This window comes from Scyliorhinus torazame, chromosome 8 (assembly GCF_047496885.1).
Source record: "Scyliorhinus torazame isolate Kashiwa2021f chromosome 8, sScyTor2.1, whole genome shotgun sequence".
NCBI classification, from domain to species: Eukaryota; Metazoa; Chordata; class Chondrichthyes; order Carcharhiniformes; family Scyliorhinidae; genus Scyliorhinus; species Scyliorhinus torazame.
The window spans coordinates 33063672-33077766 of NC_092714.1; the positions used below are offsets into that span (position 1 = coordinate 33063672).

A 14095-nucleotide genomic window follows, 5' to 3' on the forward strand; every position below is an offset into this window, starting at 1 on the left:
TGTGCAGGTCCAGAGCCCAGCGGAGCAGACCGCCTCCTCCTGACATCAGCGCACTGCTCCAGGACCAGAATTTTAAAAAATTGATGGAGTCTTCCCACCAGAGGCGGCGGCAGAGAGCAGGTCACATGCCCAGTATATTGATGTCACCTGCTCTGGGTGCAAAATCACGGAGCAGAGATTGCTCCATTTTGGAGCTGCCAGCAAGCAAGCAACAAGATTATGTGAAGAACTGAAGATGGATTATTTTGCAATAAAGGAAGAGAGGGCCAGGTCACACACATAGGCCGGGATCTCACAATTGAATCACATTACTCAGGAGAGTCCACCACATGACAAAGCAGTGCTGATGTGAGCTATATTTGGATTTGGGTTTATTGTCACGTGTACTGAGGTATTGTGAAAAGTATTGTTCTGCGTACGGTCCAGACAGATCGTTCCACACATGAAAATCATAGGACATACTATAGATACACAATGTAAATACATAGACACAGACATCGGATGAAGCATACAGAGTGTAGTGCGACTCAGCAGAAACGATACGTGGAGGATCAGATCAGTCCATAAGAGAGTCATTCAGGAGTCTGGTAACAGTGGGGAAGAGGCTGTTTTAAATCTGTCACAATTCACGCCTCTTTAACCTGGGATTACCCCTCTCTCTCGATCTGTCAAGACTTAATTACCTGCAAATGCTCGCATTCAAAGTATCGTCTTGCATCTTTGACTTTGTCTATATATATGTTTCTGGAACCTACCTCTTCATTCACCTGAGGAAGGAGCAGTGCTCCGAAAGCTAGTGATTTGAAACAAACCTGTTGGACTTTAACCTGGTGTTGTAAGACTTCTTACTGTGCCCACCCCAGTCCAACGCCGGCAGCTCCACATCATGGCTACCATCGACACCGCAAAGTGCCGGCTCAAAGTGGAGAGGGTCTCCAGGAAGATCACGCATATAGACACTGACATTAAGTTTCTACAAAGATGCAAGAAAGCAGACAAGATCCCGAAAGGGCTACAGATCACAAACCCACTCAAGTCGACCTACAACACAGACCAAGCCGAGAGACTCTGCCGTCGCACCTCTCTCACACTCCTCAACTACCTCGTACACCAGCTCTACAGCAGACACCGCAACCTGGAAACCAAGATAGAGGCCATATTCTCAACTTGCACTCAGGCCGCAGCAGACCAGCTGCGGAAAACCGCCAAACAGATGAGACAACGATACTACGCCACCTATATGCACACCAAGAACAGGAAGCTTGAGTAACTCGGCATCACCACCAGCAGCAACCAAGCCTCCCCGGTACCACAGTAGAAAACAATACCGGGAAATCTATTGTCAACTTGTCGGACTACACCCTTCAACCAGATGTAATTGAAGTCCTCAGCAGAGGGCTCAATTTCTGCACCACCACCAAAATGGACCCCATCACTCTCGCGGCAGACACGGAGGAATTCATCAGGCGAATGAGGCTCCGGGAGTTCTTCCACAGACCCCAAGAGGCTGACAGCGAACCCAGGAGACTACCAATGAACCGGAACAGCAGACCGAGAGATCTGCAGTGCGGCAACCGAAGAGGAAAGAGTCGAATTGGACCCCTCCGGAAGGACGCTGCCCTAGACTCGACATGTATGCTCAAACCGTCAGGAGTCGCGTCAATGCCAGATTCATCAGTCGCATTCACAAGACAGCCCCGAACGTCACCCAAGCACAACGCCATCCGCGGACCAACCGGAACATCATTATCAAACCAGCAGACAAAGGAGGGGCCACCGTCATACTGAACAGAACGGACTATTGCAAAGAAGTGTACCGATAACTCAACAACCCGGAACACTACAGACAGTTACCCGCAGATCCGACCAAGGAACACACCCGCCAACTCAACAGACTGATCAAGACCTTGGATCCAGACCTTCAGAGCACCCTATGTGCTCTCATCCCACGTACTGCCCACGTTGGAGATCTCTACTGCCTCCCGAAAATACACAAAGCCAACACACCAGGCCATCCTGTCATATCAGCCAATGGGACCCTGTGTGAGAACCTCTCTGGCTACATCGAGGCATCATGAAACCCATCGTACAAGGTACACCCAGCTTCTGTCGCGACACGACGGACTTCCTACAGAAACTCAGCACCCATGGACCAGTTGAACCAGGAACATTCCTCGTCACAATGGACGTCTCGGCACTCTACACCAGCATTCCCCATGATGACGGCATTGCTGCAACAGCCTCAGTACTCAACACCGACAACTGCCAATCTCCAGACGCAATTCTGCAACTCATCCGCTTCATTCTGGATCACAACGTCTTCACCTTCGACAACAAGTACGTCATCCAGCCACGTGGAACAGCCATGGGGACCAAAATCGCACCCCAAATTGCCAACATCTTCATGCACAAGTTTGAACAACACCTCCTCACCGCACAGGACCTTCAACCGACGTTATACACCAGATACATCGATGACATTTTTTCCCTTTGGACCCACGGCGAGGAATCACTGAAACGACTATACGATGACATCAATAAGTTCGATCCCAATATCAGACTCACCATGGACTACTCTCCAAAATCGGTTGCATTCTTGGACACATTCATCTCCAGCAAGGACGGTCACCTCAGCACTTCGCTTTACCGCAAACCCACGGATAACCTCACGATGCTCCACTTCCCCAGCTTCCACCCTAAACACATTAAAGAAGCCATCCCTTATGGACAAGCCCTTCGTATACACAGGAACTGCTCAGACGAGGAGGAGCATAACAGACATCTACAGACGCTGAAAGATGCCCTCGTCCGAACGGGATATGGCGCTCGACTCATCGATCGACAGTTCCAACGCACCACAGCAAAAAACCGCACCGACCTCCTCAGAAGACAAACACAGGACACAACCGACTGAGTACCCTTCATCGTCCAGTACTTCCCCGGAGCAGAGAAACTACGACATTTTCTTTGCAGCCTTCAACACGTCATCGATGAAGACAAACATCGTGCCAAGGTCATCCCCACTACTTGACTTCAAACAACCGCGCAACCTCAAACAAACCATTGTTTGCAGCAAACTACCCAGCCTTCAGAACAGTGACCACGACACCACACAACCCTGCCATGGCAATCTCTGCAAGACGTGCCAGATCATCAACATGGATACCACCATTACACGTGATAACACCACCCACCAGGTACGCGGTACATACTCGTGCGACTCGGCCAATGTTGTCTACCTCATACACTGCAGGAAAGGATGTACCGAAGTGTGGGATTATTATTATTACATTAGCGAGACCATGCAGACGCTGCGACAACAGATACTCGGACATTGTCCGCCAATCGCCAGGCAAGAATGTTCCCTTCCAGTTGGGGAACACTTCAGCAGTCAAGGGCATTCAGCCTCTGATCTCCGGGTAAGCGTTCTCCAAGGCAGCCTTCAGGACGCGCGACAACGCAGAATCGCCGAGCAGAAACTTATAGCCAAGTTCTGCACACATGAGTGCGGCCTCAACCGGGACCTGGGATTCATGTCGCATTACATTCATCCCCCACCATCTGGCCTGTGAAATCCTACCAACTGTCCTGGCTTGAGACAATTCACACCTCTTTAACTTGGGGTTACCCCATCTCTGGATCTGTAAAGACTTAATTACCTGCAAATGTCGCATTCAAAGTATCGTCTTGCATCTTTGACTTTGACTATATATATATTTCTGGAACCTACCTCTTCATTCACCTGAGAAAGGAGCAGTGCTATGAAAGATAGTGATTCGAAGAAAACCTGTTGGACCTTAACCTGGTGTTGTAAGACTTCTTACTGTGCTCACCCCAGTCCAACGCCGGCATCTCCACATCTCAAATCTGTTAGTGCTTGTTCTCAGACTTTTGTATTTCCTGCCCTATGGAAGAGGTTGGAAGAGAGAATAACCCAGGTGGTTGGGGTCTTTGATTATATTGCCCGCTTTCCCAAGGCAGCGGGAGGTTTAGACAGCGTCAATGGATGGGAAGTGGGTTTGTGTGATGGACTAGGTGGTGTCACGACTCTGTAGTTTCATACGGTCCTGGGCTGAGCAGTTGCCAGACTAGGCTGTGATGCAGCTAGATAGGATGCTTTCTATGCTGCATCTGTAAACATTGGTAAGAATCAATGCGGACATGCCAAATTTTCTTACTTCCTGAGAAAGTATAGGCGCTGTTGTGCTTTCTTGATCATAGCGTCGACGTGGGTGGAGCAGGGCAGATTGTTGGTGATGTGCACACCTAGGAATTTGAAGCTGTCAACCATCTCCATGTCAGCACCATTGATGCAGGCAGGGGTGTGCATGGTACTTCGCTTTCTGAAGTCAATGACGAGCTGCAAGTTTTACTGACGTTGAGGGAGAGATTGTTGTCGTTACACCATGCCACTAGTTTCTCTAACTCCCTCCTGTACTCTGACTCATCGTTGTTTGAGATCCGACCCACTACGGTCGTGTCATCATCAAACCTGTAGATGGAGTTGGAGCCACGTTTTGCCACACAGTCGTGTGTGTACAGGGAGTGTAGCAGGGGGCTAAGTATTTAGCCTTGCAGGGCCCTGGTATTGAGGACTATCATGGAGGAGGTGTTGTTGTTTATCCTTACTGATTGTGGTCTGTGGGTCAGAAAGTCGAGGATCCAGTTGCAGAGGCAGGAGTCAAGTCCTAGATTTTGGAGTTTTGCTATGAGCTTGGCTGGGATTATGGTGTTGAAGGCGGAGCGGTAGTCAATAGGTGTTTGACGTAGGAGTTGTTGTTGTTGCTGCGATGCTCCAGAGATGTATCCAGAGCTCCAGGGCCTCTGGTGAACAAACAATTAAGAAGAAATTGAAATTGGGAACAAAGCAGTGTAAGGTGATTTCTTGAGCTATGGCTTTGTTAATTTTGCCAATGCAAATCAGGATGCTAAGCCCATGTGTGTTATATGCAGGAAAGTACAAGAAAATTCAAGTTTAAAACCCTCAAACCTTCAAAGGCATGGCGAGTTCAAGGACAAACCTCTTGACTTTTTTAGTCAAGTTGTCCGCAGAAATGCAACATTGAATGACAAAGCAAGTGAGATTGTGAGGACCGAGCAGGTTCAACAGGGGCACATGAAAGGTAAGCAAAAATGGTGTGTCACGAAAGTCAGCTGGCGTGGGTCGTTAATGTCAGTCAGTTGGTAGAAGTGGATTCCAGAAAATGAGGTTTGAAAGACACTGACTTAAGCTATCCAGATCAAATTGCCTCACAACTTGTTTTCCCAACTATCTTTTTATCGTCAGCAAGTTTAGCTACAATACACTTCATCCAAGTCAATGATTGTAAAATGTAAATAGTTGAGGCCCCAGCAATGATCCCTGTGGCACTCCATGAGTCACAGTTTGCAAATTGAAAGTGATCATTAATCCTGACTCTCCAGTTAACCAATACTTCATCCATGTTAATATATGACCTCCAACACCATTAGCTCTTACCTTGTGCAGTAACCTTTTATGTGGCACCTTATCAAATGTTGTTTGGAAATCTACTAATATTATGGGTGGAATTTAGTGGATGGGCCTGGAGAATAACGTACGTGTCACGTGACCAAATCCCAGAGGTGGAAAGACATATTAAACGCATGGCGAGAAAGGGCTGATGCAGGACTCTCACCTCTTAGCGACTGGAAGTGAATTAGGTTTGTTAAGGAGCTTCTCAAATTCAAGTATCACTGAGCCCATTGAGATTTAATGGGACTCAGGAATTAAATGGATGAATCTCCCTTGCCCAAGGGGGTCATCCGACACGACAGTCTGCCCCTCTACCATGGCTACATTTGCGGCCAGGTGCCCCTTGAGAGGGAGCACGTGGTGTCCACGGGCACCATTGAGGCCTTCCATGCCTGCTGGGCAATGCAGAGATTGGGGAGCCTTATTGACCCTTTCAATCACATTTTAGTTTGATACTTTAAGTTTCATTTGTGATTCGTTTTTGTTTAAGGCAGTATCCCTTTAAGGGGCTTCCCCTTTTAATTTGTCCCTCAGTTTGTTTAATCTAGTTTATTTGGTTTAATCAAAATAGTTGGATCTCTTTTGCCTCCAGGAACACTGCCAGCAAACCCTGTTGAGTATGCTAGCGGCCTACCAGGTTCTCAGCCACTCAATACACGATTGAAGGACCCAGCAACAGGAACAAGGGGCATGCTGAAAGCCAGATCCTGCTCTTGTTTTCGACCCCCTGCCCTTCCTTGCCATGAATTCCCTCCCTACAACCTCCACCACACCCAGAGATTTGGTATCAATGCCTGGTGAAGGCCCAGTGTTATACCAGCAGTGGCTGCCACTCCCAGTGGCTCTTTCGATACTAGGGAACTACTGGCCTCTGATTGGCTCTCGGAGGGGGGAATTCCAGTCTACTGAAGGCCTAAGTGTATGGGAGACATGAAGCTGTCCAGGTAGGTGCCTGATAAGCTGGTAATTGAGTCAGGCCTCCCTGACAAAGGACATGAGGCTCCCACCTCCAACCGATAGGCTGGAACCTGTTTCCTGCACTAAATTTCACCTCACATCAATTGGTCCCCCTTTATCCACCCTGCACATTACCTTCACAAAGAATTAGAATAAATTTGTGAAATTTATTTCTCTTTCACAAAACCCCATTGACTTTACTTAATTATATTTTGATTTTCTAACTATCTGCTACTACCTCCTTAATAACAGATTACAATATTTTCCCAATGGCAGAAGGCCAGTGAACTGGCCTCTAGTTCCCAGCTGTCTGCCTCCTCCTTCCCAATGAAGTATGGCCTTTCCATAATCCTGGAAGATTACAACCAGTGCATCTGCCCTACAATTTTTATTGCATTTGTGAAGTTGCAGAGTTGTGCAGGAATGATGACAAAGAACTACAACTTAAACAGTTTGCCCTAAAATCTTCAGCAGCTCTTACACACCATGCCTGTCGCCACGCTGGTAAGAACTCCCGCTCTGCAGAAACGTCACTGCCTGTGTATAGACCATGGCAATATACACAGAAATACACATTCCACAGTATTTTGTTTAATTAATTAAGTTTTCAGGTTTGGAAATATCACTCAATTACCTATATACACATTTTAATCTAAGTAATAGATTATTAAAACTTCGATTATTTGGGCTGGATTCTTCCACCACGCCCGCTGCAAGATCGCCAAGGGCGGGACGCGGACCACGTAAAGGTTGATTGACATTGGGCGAAAATTTCCGGTCTCCAGGCCGGCGCGCTCGGAGAATCCCGGTCTCTGTCTCATTGATTCAATTTGATTCTATTTCTAATGTTTTTATTGTAAGGTAGCCAAAAGCCTTCATTTGACCCGACTTGATTAAATTATTTTTTTATACCTCAAACAGTGCCTCTTATTCCCACTTCACCAAATTCCATTTAACTCTGGGGAAATCTGCACTCACATAAAACAGCTCTTATCATCAATTCATTTATTGTTTTATTTACCCCGATTAAATGTAACTTTTTTTCCAATAAAGGGGCAATTTAGCGTGGCCAATCCACCAACCCTGCACATCTTTGGGGTGAGACCCACGCAGACACGGGGAGAATGTGCAAACTCCATGTGGACAATGAACAGGGGCCGGGATCCTTGGCTCATGAGGCAGCAGTGCTAACCACTGTGCCACCGTGCCCGCCCTACCACGGTTGAAATTTTAATTCTTGGCTCTTATCTTAAACCAATGCCCGAGTTTAGAGGGAAAGAAAACAGAAAAAAACAGCTGAAATGCTCACCAACTGATCTCTACTTGCTTTCCTGTGATGTTACACTTTAATTCTTTCCCTTTATTTTTCCAAACTCTTGATTCCGAAAGCTGACGATCCCCGTCCCGCTCCCAACTAGCTCAGTTTGGACTTTGGGCCGCTGGCTTTATTGAGGCACATCGCAGCAGCCAGTCCCCTCACAGATCCATTCGCTACCATTCTGCTCCCAACCAACTCAATCAGCATCTCCCACTGGTCTGGACCTTCACGCCAGTATTCCCAACAAATTGGGTGTGCGATGCTGTGATCCATTGATGCCCTCGCACAGGAACCCCTATTCAGCAACCATAAGCCAGTGGACCTAATTATAAAAGGGATACATAGAAGAGCATGTTTCGGAAGCCGTTAAATCTGGAAATGGAGCATTCTTTGAAAAGGCATTGTGTAAGAAGCAAACCCAACACCCGCCTTCTCAGGGAAACTCAGAATTTGTAACAAATGGCCACATTCCAAGAAGTCATTTTTAAAAATGGAGAACATCTTTCTGAACCAGTTTTTGTTTGCACAACATGAGCATGTATCTTCCTGTGCATTTCTAATTGGCACAAGATTGAAAAGTTCCTCGTATTCCACCCAGGTTAACCCATGCCACCAAATAGATGCAGAAAAATATGTGGAATATACAGGAATGTTGAGGAACTTGAAAGGACTATTAGTTCTAATAAACCCGTCCTTTTCTACTGCCTTCAATCATATGGAGTAATGCTTTGTGCTAACTCTATCATCGGGCAAAATTGTAGACAGTAGCATGCAATTACTCCCCTGTACATTGTGCATTGATCCTTACATAATGCACAATGTGCAGATGACAGTGATACTCAGCCAACCACCAGCTACTGGGTGACAGGGGAGTATTCTAAATCAAGTTACAGCACAATGACTGGTTGGCATTTGTGTTTCAGAGCAAGCAGAGCGGAAAAGATATTGCTATTGTACATACTTTTATTCATTTCGATTGACCTTTATGCCTTTAGGGTTAGCTTATAAGTGTGAGTAACTGTGCTGTCGACAAAGCAATGTTTCCATAGTCGGCTAGGTCCATATTTTAAAAACAACAGTGTGCTAAGGGAACTGGCTAATTATTACACTGAGTATAATGAAAATAAAGCAGATAAGTAGCTGCTTTCAATGGTGTATCATAATTATATGTGCGTAAGTCAGGAAAATGTTTCTGTCAGTGTTGTATCGACATGAAATGGTCAACCAAAGTTCACGACTTTAAAATTTGACAATGTTTTAAATTTGGGGTTTTAATTTCTCTGGCATTTCTGCGTATGACAACCAGGTCATTTGCTTCAACTCTCTTTGGTGGTGCTTGTGACTACGCGGGGTATATTCAACAAGAAATGCCGGAGCCGAATTGATTCTGTGAGTGAGGCAGACCTGAAAACTCCAGGGAGACAAACTATGTTTTGATTTTAAGGTCTACCTCTGAAGTACAGACAATAGTTACAATTATAAGATGATTCAGGCCTTGGTTTGCAGTTTTTATTTTAAAAATCACTATGGGATGTGATCTCCAAAACCCCTGTAAAAATCACAGAATCCGATATGATAAAAATGGGATTTGACAAGTGTGAGATCTGGGCAGAGAACCTTTCTCGAGAGGGCAACACACTTTAGAATTTGGGCACGAGCCTGATTTCTCAATGTGCTCCCACTTCTCACTGTGTAATTCCTATTCTGTCACCATAAACCAGTGGGCCGAATTGAGTTAGGTAGCTTGTTAAGAATCTCCAAAAGCACGGGCAGAGTTCCCAAATCCCGAGTAATAGAAAGTGATTTATTTGATCTTAACCTGTAGCCACCCTGAATATCATTGGGGTGAAATTGGAAAGCTCGCACACTCGGGCGTGGCAACTCTGATGTGCAATTATTCCGCGCAAATGATGCAGGCAGCGCGCAAACGTCACGCAGCCCTGCGCAGAACATGCTGCTGAGTGGCTGCATGTCACAGCAGGAGCGCCAAGTTCATGCAAGCTAGAACCACTTAAAGTTATACTGCATTACTTTAGAGTTGGACTGTGCTAGAGCAAGGCTGAAGTTTCTTGGGCAACAATGGATGACACAAAATGGCGCTACAGGCAAGAGAATGTGGCCCCAAGTTTCTGAATGCTGAAATCTCTGGTACATGAGGTTTTCTTCCTCAGGGGGATAAGAAGCTCTCTAGACGTGAGCACAGAAGGCAGTGAGAGCAGGAGGCCATGGCTGTTGATGCCACCAGTCTGATGTCAAGGGCATGGATACAGTGCTACGAGGAGTTTAATGACATCACAGGAATGACTAAGTTCAGTGAATTCTTCTACCAATTGTTCCACTAACCTCACACACACCTCCAATCACCACACCCCACTCACTCACCTACCAATAATCAATATCACCCACAACTCAAACTTCTCACTTATATACTTATATACTTCACCTGAGCCTCGCACATTTGGCACTACTGGAAGGTGTACACTTACATCTCACAGCTTCCACAGACTGTCAGCTATTCAGCTATGACAGGCGCATCTCGCAAGTACATTCATTGACACATTCCCCTCTCTTTTGCAGAATCAGATGACCCATAATAGACAACAGCAGAAAATTAGCAAGGAACAGGTGTGTCTGCATGTCCTGACTGCCTTGTAGGGGATGATTGGGGCGGCCATCACCAAATTCCTGGCCAGTGTTGTCACTGAAACCATTGAGGATGACGATATATTTCTGCCTCTACTGCACCTTCCCCAATCCAACTCCAACTCATCATCCTGCCTTGGAAATATATTGCGGTTCCTTCACTGTCGCTGAGTCCTGAGCACTGTGCGTGTACCTACAACACACCCTGCAATCTAATGTGAAGTACAAGCTGTAGATGGTGTAACCATTCATTCCTAACTTCCCCCCCCAACCCTTTCCCTCACCTTAAACCTTCCCTCGTGTTGATATGCTTTCAGATATCTGAGATCTCCAACCTGACCAGCTAGTGAAGGCCAAGAGGGAGAACGAGCCCTGGGGAGAAGCACCGTCACTTGAGCTGAAATTAGTAGCCATCATTACTATGCATCTTAAAGCAGGCGTTGTCAAACTCAGGGGCGCGACCCGTGGGTGGGTCGCGGGCGGGTGTCGGGAGGGTCGCGGAGCCGGCCGTTGCGGCGCTCCCGATCACGCAAATCCGCGCGCAACAGCTGGCTTTTAATAATGCCGGCTGCGAGCGGCCTTCAAGATGGCCAGGAACAGATTTTTAAAATGTGGCCGCACTGCGCATGTGTGCCCGATCATTGGTGAGCATGCGTTAAATGCTCATGCGCACCGATGATCGGGCACGCATGCGCAGTGCGGCCGCATTTTAAAAATATGGTCGCAGCCTTTTTCTCAAGTTCGGGGGGCCAAAGGGACTAGAGGGACAAAGGGACCATTGGGGCCAAAGGGGCCCAAAACCATTTCCTCCATTTTTGTCAGCAACAAACGAGGTAAGAGAAAATGGTGGGTCGCGCAGGTTGGCCGGCGTGGGTCGCAAAGGCCGGCCGACGTGGATCACGAAGATCGGCCGGCGTAGGTCGCGAAGGTCGGCCGGGTTGAGTCCCGAAGGTTGGCCGGTTGGTAAAAATGGGTCCCCAGAAAAAATGTTTGAAAAACACTGTCTTAAAGGGTAGTATAATATAGCATCATAGCCAGATAGCAGTGCTCAGCGGCTTTTAGGGTCCCACATCAGGCTGGCAACTTATTCTTCAGCAGATTATTAGAATTGCAGAGGCAGTATTCCCAGGGAGCGACAATGGCTCTGAGGAAGGCCAAACCTGCTGCCCTTTATCAGGGTCGCAGCATTCATTCCCTCAGTACTGCCTCTCTGCCGATGCCTTTGCTGGTGCTGTCAGACAGCCCAGGCTGTTGTTCAACCATGTGGAGATGCTACAGTCTGAGACCAGGCCTTCAGGGCTCACAGTTGTAAGGCTGCTAAAATTCCATTCAGTTCAAGTCAGCAGCCTTCCACCAGCCCTGCTGCACCCACTGAGGTAATACTGCACAGGAGCACTGGGCCAAGCAAAGGCACCAGTAAAACAAGCCCTAAGGGAAGGCACAAGAGTGATTATTTGAATGTTTTTCTTTCATAGAAAGTGGCCATCACTGGTAAGGTCAGCATTTATTGCCCATCCCTAATTACCCAATCCTAATTGCCCAAACCTAATTGCCATGGTGGGATCAACCACCTTTTTAAGCTGTTGCAATGCATGTGGTGCAGATCCATCCACAGTGCTGTTAGAGAGGGAGTTCCAGGATTTCAACCCAGTGAAGGAACAGCGATATATTTCCAAGTCAGGATGGTGAGTGACTTGGAGGGGAACCTCCAGGTGGTGGGGTTCCCAGGTATCTGATGCCCCCATCCTTCTAGATGATAGACGTTGCGTTTGAAAGGTGCTGTCAAAGGAGTTGCTGTAGTGCATCCTGTAGGTGGTGCCCACTGCTACCATTGTGTTGGTGATGGAAGGAGTGAGTGTTTAAGTTGGTGAATGAGGTGCTGATTAAGTGCCCTTTGTCAAGCCTCTTGAGTGTTGTTGGAGCTACACTCATCCAGGCAAGTGGAGAGTATTCCATTACACTCCTGACTTGTGCCTTGTAAATTGTGGACAACCTTTGGGAGTCAGGAGATGAGTTACTCATCACAGAATTCCTGGCTTTAGACCTGCCCTTGCAGCTACAGTATTTATATGGCGGGTCTAGTTGAGCTTCTGGGTAACCCCCAGGCTGCTGACAGGAGCGGAGATTCAGCGATGGTGAGTGTCAAGTGGCAATGGTTAGATTCTCTCTTGTTGGAAATGGTGATCACTTGACACTTGCATGACGCAAATGTTACTTGCCACTTGTTAGTCTAAACCAGAGTGTTACCCAGGTCTTGCTGCATATGGACATGGGCTGTTTCACATACAGTATCTGAGGAACCACTGAACATTGTGCAATCATTAGCGAACATCCAAACTTCTGATCATGTGATAGAAGTGTCATCTGACTGTCCCTTTAATAAAGGTTTTGTCTCTTTTCATGTGAGCCATAACATGGCTTCAGTGATGTCATTTTGTGGCTGTCAGGTGAGAGGATTTTTTTGGGTTTCAGTTTTCATTTGGTTGTTTTGGGCTGCAGAAGGAGAAAGAAGTGTTTCCCGGTTTTTCTGTTTTCATTCTAAAAGCTGTTCCAGTGAAAAGCACATTGGGTGTGGCGAACTGCCTTGGTAATTTTAAAGGTAGAATTGCTTTCCGGAAGGAGTTTGAAACTGCTGGTTGAAACTGGATCAGAATCGCAGGGAAAGGACCATTCCCATTCAAGTGAGAATACAATGTGCCGGGCCACACCCTTAAAAGGGGTTTTGGTATATTGGATTTTGTTATTGAATTGGAACAGTTAAGGGGAATACATTAAGTGTTATATACATAGATTACTGCAGCTGTTGTATTGTCTTTATGTTTGTAATTGCTAAAACATTCTTGCTGTGTTTTTATACATATATATATATATTAACTACATTCTTAGAATAAACCTTGTTTGGATTAAAGTGCCAAGGAAGTCTGATGAATCACACCTGAACCGAAGGCTTTTGGGCTCATCCTAGCCAAATTCAACATAAAGGTTATAGGTCAGGTGAACTTCATAATACACTTTGGAGTTTCTAAGCCCTGGCCCATAACGGAAGGGAGGTCATTGATGAAGCAACTGAAGATGATTGAGCCTAGGACACTACCCCGAGGAAGTCCTGCCGCAATGTCCTGATTGACCTCCAGTAACCATAACCAGGCGGCAGCAACACGGATCTGGCAAGCCCGGACCGGGGTGAGGGAGGCCCTCATCCTCGCTTCTCACAGGACGTGACTTTGTCCATCATCCCTCCCCCTCTCCGCATCCCACCCACCGTACCCTCCACCAGTCCCGTCCCCCCTACCGATCCGCCTCCCCTCTTCCCCTCCGCAACCATTTCCAGTTCCCCCCCCCCCCCACCACCACCACTAATCGCCCTGTTCCGTCCTCTCAGGGTCTGTGTTACATCACCCCAGGGTAATGGATCTGCCTTGGCTCTGCCAGTGGGTCGATATACAAGGCAGGAGGGTGATGATAACCCGTTGTGAGCTGAACTCTGGTTCTCCTCAATCTATGTCAGGGGCTAGCTCCTGTCTGTTTTCTGACAGCCGGCTCGCACCCATCATCTGCACGTGGTCGGCCTTTGGGGCGGACACAGATCTAGGACCACTGTGCCCGGGAGGAGGGGGGCGGGGGCGGCTGGGGCCAGGGATGGCGGGAGACAAACGGAGGTGCAGGTCGGTCCGCAGTGCGGA

General features: G+C 47.2%; 1 protein-coding gene across 4 annotated transcripts in view; it reads left to right on the forward strand.

Annotated features, from left to right (window-relative positions):
* LOC140428729 (claudin-14-like) overlaps positions 1 to 14095 on the forward strand; it is a 58046-nt gene that overhangs the window by 21861 nt on the left and 22090 nt on the right. For 3 of the 4 annotated variants that reach the window (XM_072515448.1, XM_072515447.1, XM_072515449.1), the window contains one exon: positions 4954 to 5123. The exons of the other annotated variant lie outside the window; for it this stretch is intronic. The gene's annotated coding sequence lies outside the window, so the exon portion shown is untranslated. The remainder of the gene's footprint in view (positions 1 to 4953; positions 5124 to 14095) is intronic. 4 annotated transcript variants of the gene reach the window in all.